This window comes from Empidonax traillii, unplaced genomic scaffold, assembly GCF_003031625.1.
Source record: "Empidonax traillii isolate 1590-97213 ecotype Southwest subspecies unplaced genomic scaffold, ASM303162v1 scaffold106:size2091409, whole genome shotgun sequence".
Taxonomy (NCBI): Eukaryota; Metazoa; Chordata; class Aves; order Passeriformes; family Tyrannidae; genus Empidonax; species Empidonax traillii.
This window is the reverse complement of record NW_020955299.1, coordinates 832516-838990: the sequence shown is the minus strand read 5'-3', so window position 1 is coordinate 838990 and position 6475 is coordinate 832516. Positions and strand designations below refer to the sequence as shown.

The window sequence follows — 6475 nt, the reverse complement described above, 5'->3', positions numbered from 1 at the left end:
TCCTTTGTTTAGAGGCAGATGCTGTCTTCAAAGAACAACTAGCACAAAACATTGTATATTACAAATAAGTGCTCAAATCAGCTTCTTTTATTTCTTGGATGTTCCCTGCAATCTTGGAAGCATCTGCCGTGTTACCAAGAAGGCCACTTTCTGGGGAGAACAGCTGAGTTTTGGCTACTGGTGCAAGCCTCAGTTTGCTGGACTGTGGTCCTGACCCAAGATGGCCAAACTTGTCATAGTATGAAGCCTCTGCTGATGAGATCAGAGTCTGAAAAGACAAATTCCAAAGTGCAAAGAGAAAAGGATGTTTTCCTTTCCGCTGGACAAAACACAACTTTTCTGGCAGGCACAGGCAGGACAGTCTGTCCACTTTGGCAATACCCTGCACGCCTGGACGTACACAAGTGTGTTTTTACATGCAACCCCGTTTGATTACACAATCTCTTTCCAAGAGAATTTGGCAAGAAAGGCATCTGGGAGAATTTCGGAACTGAGCGCAGTCTGCAGCGAGCTGCTTCTCTCACACTGTTTCCAGCACCATTTGGAGCCGCTGACCACTGGGAAAACAACCAAAGCAAATCACCCTCAGTGTTGCTCAGGGACCCAGCCCTGTCGTTTCAGAGAGGCAGCAAGACTGCAGGTTCAGCCTCAGTTGCCAACTTGTACCTACAGAGCTTTATCAACCAGCCAAACAGCTCAGCCCACGATCAGAACACTCAACCGGCCCCCAGGCTCAACCTCTTCCCCCTCTTTGTCTTCCCAATCACGATTCTGAACCTTTGCCAAATGCATCTGGTAAAAGATTCACATGTCAAAGGCTTTTCCTGACCAACAATCTTTTTGCACCCTGGCTTCTTCCAAAGCTGGATCTGCTCTTTCAGTGTTCCTACCTTCCTGAAAGTACTATTTTAACACCCATCTGGGGAGACAGCATTTCAGGCTGGTGCTCAAATCTTCTAAACTCCAGGTTAAACTTCCTGGGAAATGCATCATAGCTTGTCTTGGGGTTCTTACGCTTGTTTATGCTGCAAACATTCCACCTGTTCGACCATAGTATTGTTCTATTTGCATTTGCTGTTTGTAGAGAAAGACACACGCCTTGTGCTTACTGAAAAGTTCTTGTGAGCAGTGCCAGTGCCAGGCAACCTGAAAGAGGAGAACAGCTTTATTCTATTGAAGGCCATGATCATGAAGCTCAAAACGTAGTCAGCAAACACAAACACAAGGAAACACAGCTCTTGTGTGCCACAAATCTCTACTGTAAATGTCAGGCACCCTCCAGGATCCACGTGCCTGTGGATCTGCACGTCCACCTCGAGGGTGTCTGAACTCCAGGATGCAGCTTCTCAGGGTGGGTTCCTGTCCAGAAATGTCTCTCACCCCTTTAAACTTCAGGTTTATTTGCGTTTTTCTGACTATTTTTCAAAATGCAAATAAAACTGTCAGACTGCATATGAAGAATCACCTTCTTTCCTTCCCAATAAAAAGGATCTTATCGCGCAGCACTTTACTTTGGAATAGGTAGCTGGCATCTCTAAGAACATTAATTGAAAACATTTGTATTTATCCAAGTAGGATGCAGCATAAGGACTCTGAGTGCTCCTTCTTCTAGGCTTTCCTTTACAAAATCTGTTGTAAACTTAAATTTCTGGCATTCTGTAAATGTGATTTTCACTGCTGTAACTTCCTATTGTGCAGCAGAGTTTCAGTCAGTTTTCATTTAATGGCATTTCACAGAGAGCACATGTGAAACATCCACCCAGCTCACTGCTTTAAGGGTTTACTGTGTCAGTGGTGTTATCAAACACCACAGCCAATAACTCCTGAACTCCTGAAATGCACTGTCTATCCCAGGTCAGAATGAAAAATGTCCAAGTGTCAGCCTTAGTGATCAAATTTCCTCACTTGTCTGCTTGATTCACCGTCTTCCCCTGGGTTTCTATATAGCTCATTAAACAAAACAAACCTTTAGAGAAAGAAAACGTTTGACATGATTAACTAGCTTTGCTGGTAATATGTGTGTGCAACCCACCCAGGTGTCTAGACAGTTTGAAAAATACAGATCATATTTAGGACTAACAGCTGTTACTTCTCAAGCCTCTCAGTTGGACCTCAGATTAAGTGGGAACAGACCTTATCAATATTAGGTGGTCCTCTTCCAAAGAAAACATCCAGCCTGTTGCAGGAAATTAAGTTACTGGTTCAGTAGATGGCATTTTTACCTGCAGCCTATGAGAAAGTTCTGCACTCCCAAAGGTCCTGTTTTGGGAAAAGCAAGAGAACAAAGAGTTCAGACCCATTTCCACTGAGGGAAACCCTCAGTATTTTTTCATAAAAGGAAAAAAAAGAAAATATCAACACCTGTGTCCTAGGGGACTGCAGCTCAGGCAGGTGTTTCTTGCCTGCCCATGTAACCTTTATAATAATCAGCTGGAGAGCCTGTTTGCTTATGCAGGTTTTCGACAGTAAAACTTTGTTAGGCGCTCCTAAATAATAGTTAATGGCTTAACAAGAGCTTGTGAGAGGGAACAATGACAGACTGTGGTAAGAACAGGCATTTATGGGGCTCCCAAGGACAAACAAGGTGCTATGGAGAAGGGTACCCAGAAATAGCACCAATTGCTTGGCCTGTGTCACCATTGCACACCCTGGGCCAGAAGCTGCTGACTGCAGAACAGCCATACACGGTGTTAGGGGCAAGTGCAATGTGTGCCCAGAAAGTGTGGGCACGAGCCCTCTGATTACTAAAAGATGGAAGCCTGGGCAAAACGAAAAATGGCAGGTTAAACCCCTTTGAACCAGGACTCTGCCCTAAGATGTATAGATGTGGTTTTGCAGGACTACGAGTGGGTGCAGAAGCACAGAAAGCCAAGGGCCTGTGCTTCGAAACATGATGGCCTGGGGGACTGCTCCCAGCTGAGAAACTTCACACAAATAATGTGTATTTTACACAAATAACGTGTGTTTTATACAAATAATGTGTGTTTTGCACAAATAACGTGTATATTACACAAACAACGTGAAAGGGCCAGGCAAACACACTGGAATTCTCAAGGTATCTCTGCTGAGCAGGTACATCTTCTGACCGAGTCAAATTTATCACAGTTCTGGAAAAAACACAAAGGTCTTTGCCCCACTTCAGTGTATTTGAGAATTTATAGGGGGGGAAAAAGATTTATAGCTCAGCTCTGAGTTCCAGCCAGTCGACAAGGCTGCCCAGGCCCTGAACTGTGGGTGTTCAGGGTAAGGCTGTTCAGCAGGGCCTAAATTCAGGCCCCGAGTGCTTTTAAAAGAGACTGTAAATCACCTTAACTTTCATACACTGTGGCAACGTGTGAGCAGAGGAATGTGGCTGGTCTGTGCTAGTCCCAGAGAAGGTCCCAGACGAGGCCAGCAGATTGCACAGCAGACACCGAGCCTGGCAGTAAAACACTCAGATTCGTATCTGCCCTGTGTGAACGTGACCAGGGCGAAGGGGGGGGGGAACCAGCACGGAGGTGCCACTGGAGCAGAATTCCCGAGGGCAGCTCGAGCACCCGATGGGAAGAGCATTGCTCAGCAGCAAGCAAACTGTAACACACAGGACAGACAAAACATCTGGCAGCTGCTTCAAATAGTTTTCTGTCTGAAGGGCAGACAAGCCTGCAATAGTTTCGAACCAAAACATGTGCAAAAGGCAGGATCAGTGCTCCAGTGTGTTCTGTGCGAGCGCTGAATGAGTTTTGTTCCCCCCCAGCACCGCTTTGTAAGCCAAGAAAGGCTGTGCTTTGGGTTAAGTTTTTAATTTTAATAAACTTTTATAAATAAATCACTATGTATTTCCTCCTCCAGTCAGATACAACTCGGTCTTTGGCACGAGATCAACAGCATTAGCTCTGCCTAGGAAGCATGTGGAGAGAAGAGGGGCAGCGGGCTAGGAAATGTTTCTCATAATTGTCTTACCTGATGCAGGAGAGAAGGTGTGACTGCCAAAATAAGTTCTTAAAAGCATGACGCACATCCTTTTGAGCTGGCACATCTCAGGCACAGGGAAAGGGAAAACTGCCTTGGTTCTGGCAAAGGACGTGACAGGTACAGATTTGCAGCTGGGCTCCAGCAGGGAACTTGGTTGAGCTCAGAAATAATTTCTCCATTCTGCAGATAAAGGGGAGAATTGGCAACTGTCCTCTCCCTCCCTCCAAGTTTTCTGTCTTGACATTAGCACAGCTTTGCTAAAGATCCACAGTAGGAATACTGGCTGGCACAGAGGTGTGCAGGGGTGTCACCTGCACCCAGTACAGGCTTCCCTTTATCAAAGGAGCACGACATGCTTGCTTATCAACTCCTCCACTGAACACTTCCCCTCTAGCACACTTCTCTAGACTCGACCTCCAGGAAGAACCAAAAGCTTGTCCAGAGCACCAGGGTTGTCACAGCACTGCTCCAGCCCAGGCAAGGCAGCAGCAGGCAAACTGTCAAGGCCAGAAGCCTCCTATAAAATGTAGGAATGGTTCCATGTGCGTAAACGTGATGAGTCAGCAGCAGCAGGAGGACGAGATGCCGGCCAGTGGAACAGGGCTGCTTTTCAAGGCAGTCCTGATACAAGCGGGGCTTGCAGTTTTTACTGCTCCTCAAAAAGGCAGAGATCTTCCTGCCACAGTGCCAGCGCTTGGACACAGGCACTAAATAGCAGGGGAGTAGAGAGCCACTGATTTATTAGGACTTGCTAATCTGTGATATCATTTGTTGATTCCATCAGGTCCAATCCCCTTCTCATGACTTCCTCCCCTGTTGCCATGGCACTGTACATAAACACTGCAGACTCCCAGCCCTGAGCAGGTCATTTGTTTCAAATATTCCATGCAGCTGGAACACAAGCCTGTTTGGGTGTCTGGAGCTGAGCATGAACTAATTTCTCAGTTTTCTGCACCCGCCCCACCTTCTGCACCCTCCCAGCCTGTGGCTGTCCCAGAACCCCTCCAGCCACACTGCCAGTGACACACAGGCAGCCTTCCACTGCAAGGCAAAAGGGAAGCTGGTCTTGGTCAGACACAGGCAGAAAAGAAGTGTTTCACTAAAGTCCTCCACAACCTGCATCAACCTTACTGCTGACACAACTGGAAGGCATCTCTGCATTGCACAGGTGGAGGAGGCTGAAGGCACAACCAGCAAGCAAACAGGTTGTATTCCACAAACAAAATAACCCATATCTCCTCACGGCCCAGGAATGGAGTCTCTTATGCAAACAGATCCCAAAACACATGAAAACAGAGCAACTTATAGCAGTGGGTAGGGAGTGACTGAAAAGCAATACCAAGTAACATGAGCTAAATCAAGTTCATGACCAGGGGAAGTTTCCCAGAACACACTGAAATCCATCAGCCATTTTTCAAGCACACAGGAATGACTCCCAACACTCAGTTTAACCTTCCACAGCACCTTCTGGAATTAACTGTGCTGCTCTTCTGGCCAGGGATCCCTCCAGCCCTCACATTTTGTTTTCTTCTAGCCACCACCCCCCTAAGAAAAATGACAGTCAGGTATCAGTATAAGTAGGAAGTCAGTGATTTGCTTATGAACTTATTTTGAAAGAAGAGAAGTGATTTGCTGTAATGTGGGAGGGAAACTCTATTGAATCTATTTTATATTTAATAGGAGTATGGTGTAATAAATCAGCTGTAAACCAAGTTAAATCAGGAACCCAAGGCTGCTGTCCCATCACAGACTTTAATAAACTCCATCTTTTAGGCAATGGTGGCAACTTCACATAAATCTCAGGTTCCCACACCTTACCACCCCGTACCAATGCACCTTACCCTCCATCTGTACACACCTTTTAGATGCCTTTAAATTGTTTTCCTTCCAAGCAGAGACAAGGCCACAAGAGCCCTTGCTTTGCCTGCCTGGCAATAAGCTCACTGTTCATGTAGAAACCAAGCATAAAGAAATCTGAATAAAAACTACCACCAGGTAATATTTAATAAAGTTTATTAGGTTACTGAGTATTATCTACAGTCATAAAATAGGCAGAATTTAAAACTGTACAAAGTAACATCCTGGTGAAGTGAGAAGAGAGGGAAACGTGGGAGCACAAAGAGCATTGGGAGTAGGGAGAACGCAGCTACTTCCCTGGAGTTCTGGAAGACACTGGTTCGAGTTGAAGGCAACCAAGTAGGGCTCCACACACACACACACTGAATTTTCCTGTGTCCCACCCTGCAACAGAAACTAGTACAAACCCCTACGTTGAAAAAAACACAAATCATATAATATTAGAATAAAAAAGGGGCACATCACACCCCACCCAGTCTTGGCACCAATTCTGTGCTTTAAAAAATATACTATGCAAGTAGTTTATTTTAAAAAAGGTACCCTACAGCAGCTGTTTAAAACATGTTCTTATACATACACCACAAATATATATATTAACATTTTCAACAACTAAACTCATCTGTACCTACACAGAACTGAAGGAATAACTCAAGAGCAAAACAAA

The 6475-nt window shown here is 45.4% G+C and overlaps 1 long non-coding RNA gene across 2 annotated transcripts; it reads right to left on the bottom strand.

Moving 5' to 3' along the window:
• Positions 1-301: 301 nt before the first annotated feature.
• On the bottom strand, positions 302-4124 carry LOC114056919. Of its 2 annotated transcripts, none has more exons than XR_003571100.1 (3): positions 3943-4124; positions 2134-2259; positions 302-1146 (listed from the first exon to the last, which is right to left on the bottom strand). It is a non-coding gene; the product is annotated as an uncharacterized LOC114056919 (long non-coding RNA). The 2 variants fall into 2 exon arrangements; XR_003571101.1 differs by lacking the exon at positions 302-1146 and adding an exon at positions 1887-1966.
• Positions 4125-6475: the final 2351 nt, after the last annotated feature.